Consider the following 12,613-nt stretch of genomic DNA (forward strand, 5'->3'; position numbering starts at 1 on the left):
GTCAGGTTTTATTGTGTTAACTTACACTTTGTTGGGTTTGGTTAGATTAGTTTAGGTTGGATTAGATTAGATCATGTCAGGTTTTATTATGCTAACTTAGACTATGTTGGGTTGGGTTAGATTAGTTTAGGTTGGATTAGATTAGATCATGTCAGGTTTTATTATGCTAACTTAGACTATGTTGGGTTGGGTTAGATTAGTTTAGGTTGGATTAGATTAGATCATTTCAGGTTTTATTATGCTAACTTAGACTATGTTGGGTTGGGTTAGATTAGTTTAGGTTAGATTAGATTAGATCATGTTAGATTTATATTTCTTTACGAATACAAACATAAATCACCCTGGATATTAAGTGGTAAGTTTAGGTTAGGTTAAATTATCTTAGGTTTCTATTGCTGGTAATGACCCGTTAGAAGTTAGAAACAGTACATTTATTACATTTATATGTTTAATGAAAACCTTGTTGTGAGTGTAAAACTAATGTACTTCCTCAAGCTATTTGTCAATGACAACAATATGTTTTTTATTTTGTTTCAGGACAGTTGAAGTTGACAGTGACAAAGTATTAGCGTGCAGAAGAACGAACTGTTATTATGACACAGAGGAAACTGTCGTTACAGAGACATGACCATCATCCATAAAGTTTCCCATGATTCTTTTGACGAATTCTCGATTTTGGAGCTGAGTAGCCGGGTTCGATTCTGTGTGATACCACAATATGTTCCCCGTACTTTAATCTGTGAGTGCGTTATGAGAGTGACGATCAATCCCTTAGCCTGAATGGTGGAGGGAAGGCTGCTGTTAAGTCTGCTTTCCCTCTAGTGAATAGTTCAAAATAACCTTAGTGGTTTACCCTAAAAATAAATTTACAAATGTAAATATGAATTGTATGAACTTTGTAAGGATATTAAAAAAATTATTGGAAAATTTCAAGTAAGTTGTACGAGAGGCTTAACGTTATTTTCATTGTATGATAGGCTTAACATTATTTTCATTGTATGATAGGCTTAACATTATTTTCATTGTATGATAGGCCTAACGTTATTTTCATTGTATGATAGGCTTAATGTTATTTTTCTCTGTACGAAACGCCTAACGTTATTTTCACTGTACGAAAGGCTTAACGTTATTTTCATTGTATGATAGGCTTAATGTTATTTTTCTCTGTACGAAACGCCTAACGTTATTTTCACTGTACGAAAGGCTTAACGTTATTTTCATTGTATGATACGCTTAACGTTATTTTCATTGTACGAGAGGCTTAACGTTATCTTCACTCTACGAAAGGCTTAACGCTATTTTCACTACACGAAAGGCTTAACGTTATTTTCACTGTACGAAAGGCTTAACGTTTTTCACGTTCATTCGTTTAGGAGAGTGGAAAACAAAGTTTTGTTCACAGATTAAGTTAGTTACATAAATGTGCTTTTAAAGGTTTTCAAGCAATCATTTTAAACTAAGTCATATTAATTTATCAGTACGAGTTCACGTTTAGGGAATTGACTGTAGAAAAGCGTCTAAAAATATACGCCCATGGATTAGAATAGTATACACAGTGATTATTCCTATGTAAATATTTTGCTTTTTTTTTATCAAAATGAAAGTTATTCAATTAAGAGAAATGTTGAAATTAAAATATAATATTTATTTCGTATTTAGCATTCTTAATTTAGCAAAATGCAAAGAGTTAAAATAGATGTCCCATGGATATTGGTTCGAATCTAATATATTCGAGAAGTACAAAGGGATGGTGTTAAATATCCTGACGACTTAATCTGGAAGCGAATGACGTTTCACGATCTCCGCAGACGAAACGTCGTCCACCCATTTAAATGGTCCGTCTGAGACGTTTTAATGACAGTACTGTATACTTTGCTCAATCTTCAAATTTAACCTTTAAAATTAACCTTCAAATTTACGACTTTAACTCATAAACCTTTGTTTTTATACTGCTTACTGTGACGTCACTCAGTATGACGTAATATGTGGGCGTGTAAAAAATGATCAAACCAAAATTAGGTGAAATAATTCATTCTCTAAATATAACACATTGGGGGGACGACGACAATAAATTGCAGTACTGATGCTATTTTTGTATAAAGGTTTTGTGTGTTATTAGAAACGCTGAAATCAGAATGGACCCGAAGAATTTGAGTTACAAAATTTTGGAACGAGTTCAAAATTACCGAAGGCTGAAATTGATGGTGTTGGGTAAAAAAAACAAAACAGCGATTATATTTTTTCCAGGGTAACTGCTGTGTCCCACGGAAACATATAAAACTACTCTGAAACATCGACTGTAGTAATGACTCTTGATTAAAGCATATTTGGCAGAGCAATAGTTGAAAACGTGATTCGATTATCACAACTTGGAACTTTTACTTGGTCATCCTTTGAACTTGTAACCTATGCACATTTTGACATATATATATATATATTGTTACGATAGCGGAAATCACGTGACGCTGGTGGCGTGCGTGAGGAGTTTCTCGAATTATCGGGGAAGTCCGGGAATGTTGGAGATGCCTCTTCGTTAGTATATAAGCCTAGCAGTGAAAGCCAGCTGGGATATAGATTGTGAATCGCTGTGATTTATAGCGTGTATTATAAAAGTTGTTAAGTTTAAAGTGACGAGAAACGTACTGATTGTGGAACAACTGTGTACTAAGAGTTTGCATCGAGGAAGAATAAACTGGTTTAATCGAGAAAGGACTTGTATCGCTGAAGATCATCAGAAAGAATTTCTACCGGAAACAAACAAACAAGCAGATATATAACAATATATATACGCCTGTGTGTGTGTGTGTGTGTGAGTTAGCATAGCTTAATTCGTATTAAATACATCAACGTTTAACATATTTCATGTACACAAAAACATGCAACTTTTATTTTTTGAATTTAAATGTGATTTATGTGTGTGTATATATATATATATACAGTCGAGTATTTTTCAGCAACTATAGTAACTTAATTATGCCCCATCTTTTATCTAATGCTTCTTTCATTCAAAATATTGGCTATTATATATTTAAATCTACTTTTAATTCTATTTTTTAGTATAAAGATTACGTCAGCTTAGTTTCTGGATTTAGGACTAATCTAAATCTAGTCAAATGGCCCAGTCATATATAACTTATATCATATTTTGGTAACCCTAACTTGGATATAGGCCTAAACAAGTGAAGCGTTTACTACTTTATGATAGCTATTACTTGGACAAGGTTATGATCAAACAATGTATTATGTACAATCAAACAGTGTATTATGTACAATCAAACAGAGCATTATGTATGATCAAACAGAGGATTATGTACAATCAAACAGTGTGTATAATCAAACAATGTATTATGTACAATCAAACAGAGCATTATGTATGATCAAACAATGTATTATGTACAATCAAACAGTGTATTATGTACAATCAAACAGTGTATTATGTATGATCAAACAGTGTATTATGTATCTAAGCGAACACTTTTTTCAAAAATCAATAACCATTTATTGGCGCAAAAATAGTCCATTGGAACAAAACACAAGAATTTAAGGAAGCGATTAAACTTAGCTAAATATCTGACACAGAGTGAAACTTCTACCATAACAAGATCGTTTTATCCCCTTTAATACAGAAGGCGGTCCGGATTGCTCGGTGTTACGACATGAAAACTAAATTAGGCAACAATATTTCATAGAAAATATCATGTACATTTTGTTGATATGACTCAACAACCCTACCAGAAACTTGATTTATAGAGGGTATATAAATTTTACTGTCGGCATGGAATATAATAAAAGTCCCCCTAATGGGGGTTGATGTAAACTAAAACAAGAAAAAGTGATTCAGAGTGAAGTAGGCTTGTGTAGAAAATAAAATGTATTATTAACGTATAAATACGGCTTCTGCTTTGTTATCGTTATTTAAATGTTGCCCCCCACCCCCAGTAACTTATATCATATTTTGGTAGCCCTAACTTGGATATAGGCCTAAACAAGTGAAGCGTTTACCACTCTATGATAGCTATTACTTGGACAAGGTTATGATCAAACAATGTATTATGTATGATCAAACCTGGTTTGGATACCCGTGGTGGGCAGAGCACGGATAGCCCCAGTGCGTAGCTTTGTGCTTAATTCCAAACAAATCAAACCAATTTAAATGTTTTATTTGTTTGTTGTTAAGCGCTAAGCTAGGCAATAGGCTATCTAGGCTTTGCCTACCGCGGGGATCGAAACCAAATTTTTAGCGTTATAAGCCCTCAGTCTTACCGCTAAGCCGCTGAGCTTTACAAATCGATAGTGTCTTCTATTCATTTTCTTTCCATCCAAAATCACTCCAATTGTAATGAGTAATTAAACAAGAATTATAGTACACGGATCACACCTTGAGCTACGAAAAATATAAATATATAATCATATATATATATATATATATTTGAAATATTCTTTGGGCACTACTTTAAAAAAATTATAATTAAAATAAAGAAGAAAAAAAACAAATGTGTTTTTTTTCTGGTATTCCTGGTACTCCTCGGACGCCATTTATCATCTACTACGTGTAATTAAAGTTGCCATGGCAACGTTTTGTCATTCCTATAAGTATAAGTTACTACTTTGCCCCCTCTTCTTCTTTAGCCGCTCGAGTCACGAATGTCAAATTACTTCGTACAATAAAGGCTTTTATCGTTCAAATAGGGGGATAATATTTGGAACTCGACTGTGAGAGAGACAGTGATGCATCACTGTCTCTCTCTCACAGTTGAGTTCCAAATATTATCACCACGGAAACAAATAAATTTAAAAAAAGAACAGTACTTATAACAAAATATACGAGTTTACAAAGTCACCTTAAATAAAATAGCTCCAATGTTAGAACCTTATTGAACGAAATTAGTAATGCATGGTACCGGTCATCTAAAAAGTTCTACTTATATTTATGGAAATTTCTAAGCTCGAAGGGGCATGGTTATTGAAGAAAGGATATAACAACAGCTGCACGCTATTGTTGGATAACGGGATACACGTCATGACGTCTCTATTAAGGCTTTAAAAGCAATTAAATTAGAATTTCAATATAACAATAATTGTTCTACTTTTCCTTCCCTGTTAAGTATCAATAAGCAATAACTTGGTGAAGATTGGCATTGAAATTAAACGAGTTATTCCAAGATATTGTATGGGTAAGTATTACATATATGTATATCAAACTCAATGCAACTCTTACGTTCATATTGCCTTTTTTTTATCCTTTTGCGTCTCTCTCTTAAACTAGAAAATGAAAACAAGCAAGGGACCGATACTAGACCACGTGCCCCCTAGTTCTGATAAGTTGAATTGGACCTTCTTTACTGGTCAATGAATTCTGCGAAAACTAAATAACATCTGTGTTTATGCAGCAGGGAACGAACCTCGAATTTTATTGTTATAAACCCTGAAGGTTATTGCTGAGCCACTGGATGGATACGGAGCATAATAACTGCATAAATAACTAACTAACTAACAGGACAGTAGTGTTCATTTTCTGGTATTTATATTAGCGACCTAACTATAAAAATTATCCATGAAAGTTTTTTCCAATAGAAAGTTGGATGTCAGTTTCTAATCCTAATTTTCCTCTCAATTTTTTTACACCTTGAATGTTAACATCCATTAGCTTCATGATAATTTTGTATTAAATCCAGCAATAGTATTGGTTTATAACTCAAAAAAATCTGATTTCGATACCTGTTAGCTCATTGTATAGCATTCTGATTATAAACAACCAAACTAACCCGGGAGATAAAAAAGTACAGTGCACAGATTAAGGCAATCAGCGAAATTAAACAATATACTTAATGTGGATTTAGATAAATTGAAAGTACAAAGTAATACGTCCCCCCCCCCAGTGGCATAGCGAAATATCTGTGGACTTACAACGCGAGAAACCGGGTATCGATACCCGTGGTGAGCAGAGCACAGATAGCCCAAAGTAATACATATAAGTTTAGAGATTGTGGATGACCATTTATCGTTATAAATGTGTTTATGATATTGTTTAAAATTGCACTTAAGCCACACACATACCCCCAAATAAAAAAAAACAGCTTTAAAACACCCATTGAGAGTTTCGTGGTAACACCATAAAATTATTTTACTTATTACTTGCTTATAATTTCTTAACTTTTAATAAATTCAAATGAAAACAAAATGGCCGAGATTCTGTATCAGAACTGATCAATATTTTATAATACTTTACAAACAATCCTCTCATATTAATTCTTATTTCTTGTTCACCTTTGTTTGTTTGTTTTTGAATTTCGCTCAAAGCTACACGAGGGCTATCTGCGCTAATTTAGCAGAGTAAGACCAGAGGGAACGCAGCTAGTCATCACCACCCACCGCCAACTCTTGGGCTACTCTTTTACCTAAGAATAGTGGGATTGACCGTCACGTTATAACGCCCCTACGGCTGAAAGGGCGAGAATGTTTGGTGGGACGGGGATTCGAACCCGTGACCCTCAGATTGCGAGAATATGATAAGAAGCTACAGAGTTAAAATAACAGTTTCACGCACCGGATAATCTACCTATCTGTCTGTTTATCTATCTAATATGCTTGTTTGCCGTAAGGCTTAAATAAAACTAACCAAAACTATAGCTGTATTTCAAGTTTCCTTAATTTTGATCCGTTATAGAGAAGAAAGACGAGTAGTTACCAGAATTCATCATGATTTCTTGAGCTTATCCTATCGGATCGAAAAATTTAATTTCACTCTCACTCTTATAGCACACCCACTGCCTTAAAATGCGAAATGCTTTTCTGCGCGGTAACGGGACGTGAACCATACGAGCCTGTAGATGCGTAACGTGTTCTATGGCTTATCGTTGCTCAGACCATGGATTTTCAGGTACGCAGCCCGGCACGCCAACCACTAGGCTATACCCGTATTAGTTGCGCATGTTAGAAATAAATATAGGTATATGACAAAAATTTTGGGCGTTCAAAACTGAAATGTTGTATTTAAGGGCTTATTTCGTTGCAGGCACTAGGCCACGCCCGTCCTCTTCTGTTGGATGAATACAACTGCTCATTGGATATTCAAAGGTTTCAATTTATCTAGTAATCTCTTCTGGCGGATTTACTCTTTTGTTACACCGAATTTTTACTTACATCGTTGAGTTTACGTTTGTTTTAAAAATGATCAGCAAGACATCAACGTTTGTCGTGTAACTTATATACACCCCTCTCACCTGCTGTCGCCCAATTCAATAACTTTCCTCCCCAAATAAATTTGAGTGCAGCGCGCATGTTTTATTCATTTCTGGGTGTTGCCTGGTTTTAGATCATATAGCATGATCTACATATGTTCCACTTTTTCCACATTATGCTCTCGTCCTTTTCATTAGGGCTTTCTGGGCTGATTATCTAGATAATCAGCTTTATGGCAGTCCATTAATATAACAAACAAGATATGTTATCATCACCTCTTCTTCCCGTTTTCATGAGGGTCACCGTACAGAAATATAACGTTCTTCTTCCTTCATCATAGTCGAACAAATAGTTTCCTGATCGAACGAAAAAGGATTATTTTATTCTTCATCGTGTTATAATGATGAAGAAAGATAATTTTTCCATTCATCATCATTGAACATTACACATTTCCACGATTTGTTACGATAGTAACAGGAAGGTTTTTTTCAACCATAGCCACTCTCTAGAAGTTAGTGAAAAATGTCTATCACCCTCGAGTCAAACTTACTTGAATTATTTTCACCTGTTAACAAAATGTTTCTTTCAGTGTTATTACCCTGCAACAGAAAGTTTCTTTCAGCGTTATCACCCTTCAGCAGAAAGTTTCTTTCAGTGTTATCACCCTGCAACAGAAAGTTTCTTTCAGTGTTATTACCCTGCAACAGAAAGTTTCTTTTATTGTTATTAATCACCCTGGAACAGAAAGTTTCTTTCAGTGTTATCACCCTTCAGCAGAAAGTTTCTTTCAGTGTTATCACCCTGCAACAGAAAGTTTCTTTCTGTGTTATCACCCTGCAGCAGAAAGTTTCTTTCAGTGTTATCAACCTTCAGCAGAAAGTTTCTTTCATTGTTATTAATCACCCTGTAACAGAAAGTTTCTTTCAGTGTTATCACCCTGTAACGTAAAATATTTTAAATTAAATCTTTATCATTCTCAAGAAGCCCTCAGTAAGAAAAGTATTTGATATTAATCACCTTAAAAAAACAAACGTTTCTATCAAATCTTGTCTGCTACGAGCATAAATTTTGATTTAAACTTTACCATCCTCGAGAAGAAAGATTTTGATTACTTTCCTTTTGTAAAAATAAATATAACTGTTTTCACGCTCGCGCATAAGGGCTTTGTCAATCTCTTAAGCAAGGATTGTTGTTGTTGTTGTTGTTTGAAGTTAAGCACAAAGCTACACAATGGGTTATCTGTGCTCTGCCCACCACGGGTATCGAAACCCTGTTTCTAGCGTTGTAAGTCCGCCTATATTAGTCCTAAAAAAGAATAAAATTATTCTGTTTGTTTTGAAGTTAAACATAAAGCTACACAATGGGCTATTTGTGCTCTGCCCACCGCGGGTATCGAAACCCTGTTTCTAGCGTTGCAAGTTCGCAGACATACCGCTGTGCCACCGGGGGTGTTTTAAGCAAGGAACATCTGAACAAAAGAGTCTAAAGTATTGGATATAAAAGTGTTTTTCGTTTCGATAATGATTTTGATCTTCTTGATTTTGAACCAAGTTACAAGAGGGTTTTCTGAGCTAGCCATCCCCACTTTTGAAGTGATAGACTAGAGAATGGGCAGCTAGTCAACACTACCCACCAATAACTCTTTGGCTATTCTTTACCAACAAATATTGGGGTTGACTGTCACGTAATAATGTTCTCGTGTCCAAAAGGGCGAGTAGGTTCGGTTACGGGATCCGATCCCGCGACCCACAGATTACACATCGAGTGTCCTAACCACCAGGTCAATTTAAATTATACTTATTGTTTCATAGTGCAAAACTACACAACAGCCTATTTTTACTCTGAACACTACGGAGAATCGAACCTCGGTTTTTTGTACTGTAAGCCTGGAGACTTACCGTTGACGTGTATTGAAAACAACAATTACAGCCCAGCTTATATAATACTTGTAGTTTTCTCAGTGAAAAGCTACACAATGGGCAACGTACATTCTGTCTACTGCGGGAATCAAATCCCGGATTTTAGCGTAGTGAGTCCGTAGAGTTAACTATTAACTAGACAGAGTATACTAGACACACATATATTACTTTACACTTGTACATACGTGCTAAGAAAAATACGTCTAAAGATTCATTCAGACTTAATCTCGTGTTCTTTATGGTTACGTTCAGATATTTATTTCTGATTTAAATGAATTCAATCAGAAAAAAAAACGCAAAATAATTGTAAACTTTTTGCGAATCTTTATGATTCTGACAATATATATATATATATATGCTATAATGACTTTTTATCACGAGTTAGTTGCGCTACGAAAAACAAACCCCTAGTTCGAGTTTTATCTTTTCCGCATTTCAAGACAGACTGTTATGATTAAGCTTCGTTATCATTTACTATTTTCTGTAAAAAAAAAGCGAAGACCGAGATAAGGTCTTTATTGGCGGTATAACGAGTTCTTACTTCGCTGTCTTTACAATTTTCTCCACTTGCAGCTCAGCCGGGGTCATCTCGAGGCTTAAAGGAGTAGTCTCAACAGAGCACGTTGAATAACACCTTCCTGAAAGTTTCAAACGTTTAGCGTTAAAATTAAACAAGTGTATCGTGTTCGTTCTTTGATAAGTAGACAAAACAAAATTATATACGAACGTTGCGTCTATCTACATCATAACCCTTTGTGCTAAATAAGAAACAAAGAATAAAAATAGAGGTAGATTAAGTCCCATTTATAATATTAAATTACGTAGGAATAAAACTAAACAAACCACAAAAACTAAAACTCCTCCACCCCCCACAAAAAAAGAAAGAAGACAGATTTTCTTTCTTCGTCGTTTTTTTTTTCTAACCCAAACCGAATATTATTGTTGAATTACTTGTATAACGGACAATGAAGTAACAATTAGCAAGTTATTTGGTTGTAGCACACAAAGAAAAGAAATAGCGTGTAACACGGGAAATTTGAAATGTCAAAACCTGGTCTGTTTCGTTACGAGTGATGTTACACCATCCACTTGTGTACAGGAAATTAATTGGATATCTCCAACTAAAATTTCAGGAGTAACAAAATAGGACTCCCTAGTGATAAAACAGGACTCCCTAGTGATAAAACAGGACTTCCTAGTGATAAAACAGGATTCCATAGTGTTTTATCACTTGGGAGTCCTGTTTTACCACTAGGGAGTCCTGTTTTATCACTTGGGAGTCCTACTAGGGAGTCCTGATATGTTTACGATTTTTGATCAAGTTACTTGTATTAACGAATCTACAAAATAAATACTGTAGTTCAAATGTAAAAGTTATAATTTTTGTAAACCCCAGAAAATTATTTTATAAGGCTCTCGCGTTGCTATAGTTACTTCTAGCATCACAACTCATGATGTTACAGTTATCTTTAACATCAGATCTGATGGTGTTACAGATACCTTTAACATCAGATCTGATGGTGTTACAGATACCTTTAACATTAGACCTCATGGTGTTACAGTTACCTTTAATGCCACACTTCATTGTGTTACAATTATCTTTAATGCCACACTTCATTGTGTTACAGTTACCTTTAATGCCACACCTCAAGGTGTTACAGTTATCTTTAATGCCACACTTCAAGGCGTTACAGTTATCTTTAATGCCACACTTCAAGGTGTTACAGTTATCTTTAATGCCACACTTCATGGTGTTACAGCTACCTTCAATGCCACACTTCATGGTGTTACAGTTATCTTTAACATCATATCAATGGTGTTACAGTTACCTTCAATGCCACACCTCATGACGTTAGAGTTACCTTCAATGCCACACCCCACGGTATTACAGTTATCTTTAATGCCACACCTCAAGGTGTTACAGTCATATTCAATGCCACACCTCATGGTGTTACAGTTAATGCCACTGGACAAGTTATATGTAATGCGAACTAATGACAAACGAAACGTTATTACTGTTACCAAATGGCGATAATGTAACACCGAAACCATCACAGTCTGACAGAACCTAATTAAAATATTACAAACGAGCTTCAGTTAAACGACTCAATTAAAACAGCCACTACTTCAGGTTTAAGAAAATACAGTGAACCTAACTGCAGAGGTAGGGACTCCAAACATAGTAATAATAATGATAATACTGTCAGTGAGGCTAATTTTACTGTTATTGCCTAACTAACCTTGAGGCTGTTTTAGTTCACTAAGCGATCAAACCAAAACTTGATGAAATTATTACACAAAGTTTGTTTAGCTACATCTGATGGAGACAAATATTACAACTCGTTGTTTGTTTTCGATAACTTCTAGGGATAACGTTTGTTTGTTTGTTGTTCAGTACAAAGCTACACAATACACTATCTTTGCTGCAAGTCGCCGCGGGCATCGAAACCCGATTTTTAGCTTTATAAGCTGTCATACTTACCGCTGAGCTATCAGGAGACGTTTTAATAATTAAATTGTGCTGTACTCCAGATTGATCGAATTTTCCGCAAGTAAACCGAAATCCTTCCGAAAAACATTTTCGAACAGTAAATAATGGTGTATCGTTTAAAAACAACAACATTTTGGTTTCTTCGTGTTCATTCAATGATGAATTATGGAAATCATTTTTTTTTCGATTGTTTATTTGTATTTAATCCTTTAGTCGTACTTTTTTCTGTCATATCACGGGCGTATAATTCGGAATCAACATTAGTTTTCACAAGTTCAACTGTCTCTTCAAAAGTGTGGAAACACTGGAGCGATTTGATATCATTTTTGGGTCCACTTTTTCAGAAAAATTATATATTTTTCAACATAGCAAATATTTCCGACGTTTTGAATAGCAATATACGTCACGAAGAACTCATTGTTTTTAGAAAATAAAGTTTGAAGACGACTTGAATGGGTAGTGAATAAAAACAAAACGTTTCAACAAGCTTATGTCATCATTATGATTCGCATTTCCAGCGGGAAATTCAAACCTCATTATGTGGTCGTCATAATATAACGTTCTCAGCACAGAAGTCGTACAATACGGTACAGATTAGACTGAAAAGCTAAATTATGGCACGCGCCAAGCAAGCTGCAAGAAAATCCAGGGGCAGAAAAGCACCAAGAAAACAACTAGTTATTAAAGCTGCTCGAAAGGGCGCTCCAGCCACAGGAGGTGTAAAGAAAACAATGGTCGCTATAGCTACTCGAAAGGGCGCTCCAGCTACAGTAGGTGTAAAGAAAACAACTGGTCGCTAAAGCTACTCGAAAGGGCGCTCCAGCCACAGGAGGTGTAAAGAAAACAACTGGTCGCTAAAGCTGTTCGAAAGGGCGCTCCGGCCACAGTAGATGTAAAGAAACCAACTGGTTGCTAAAGCTGCTCGAAAGGGCGCTCCAGCCACAGGAGGTGTAAAGAAAACAACTGGTCGCTAAAGCTGCTCGAAAGGGCGCTCCAGCCACAGGAGGTGTAAAGAAAACAA

This window comes from Limulus polyphemus, unplaced genomic scaffold (assembly GCF_000517525.1).
Source record: "Limulus polyphemus unplaced genomic scaffold, Limulus_polyphemus-2.1.2 Scaffold876, whole genome shotgun sequence".
Classification (NCBI taxonomy): Eukaryota; Metazoa; Arthropoda; class Merostomata; order Xiphosura; family Limulidae; genus Limulus; species Limulus polyphemus.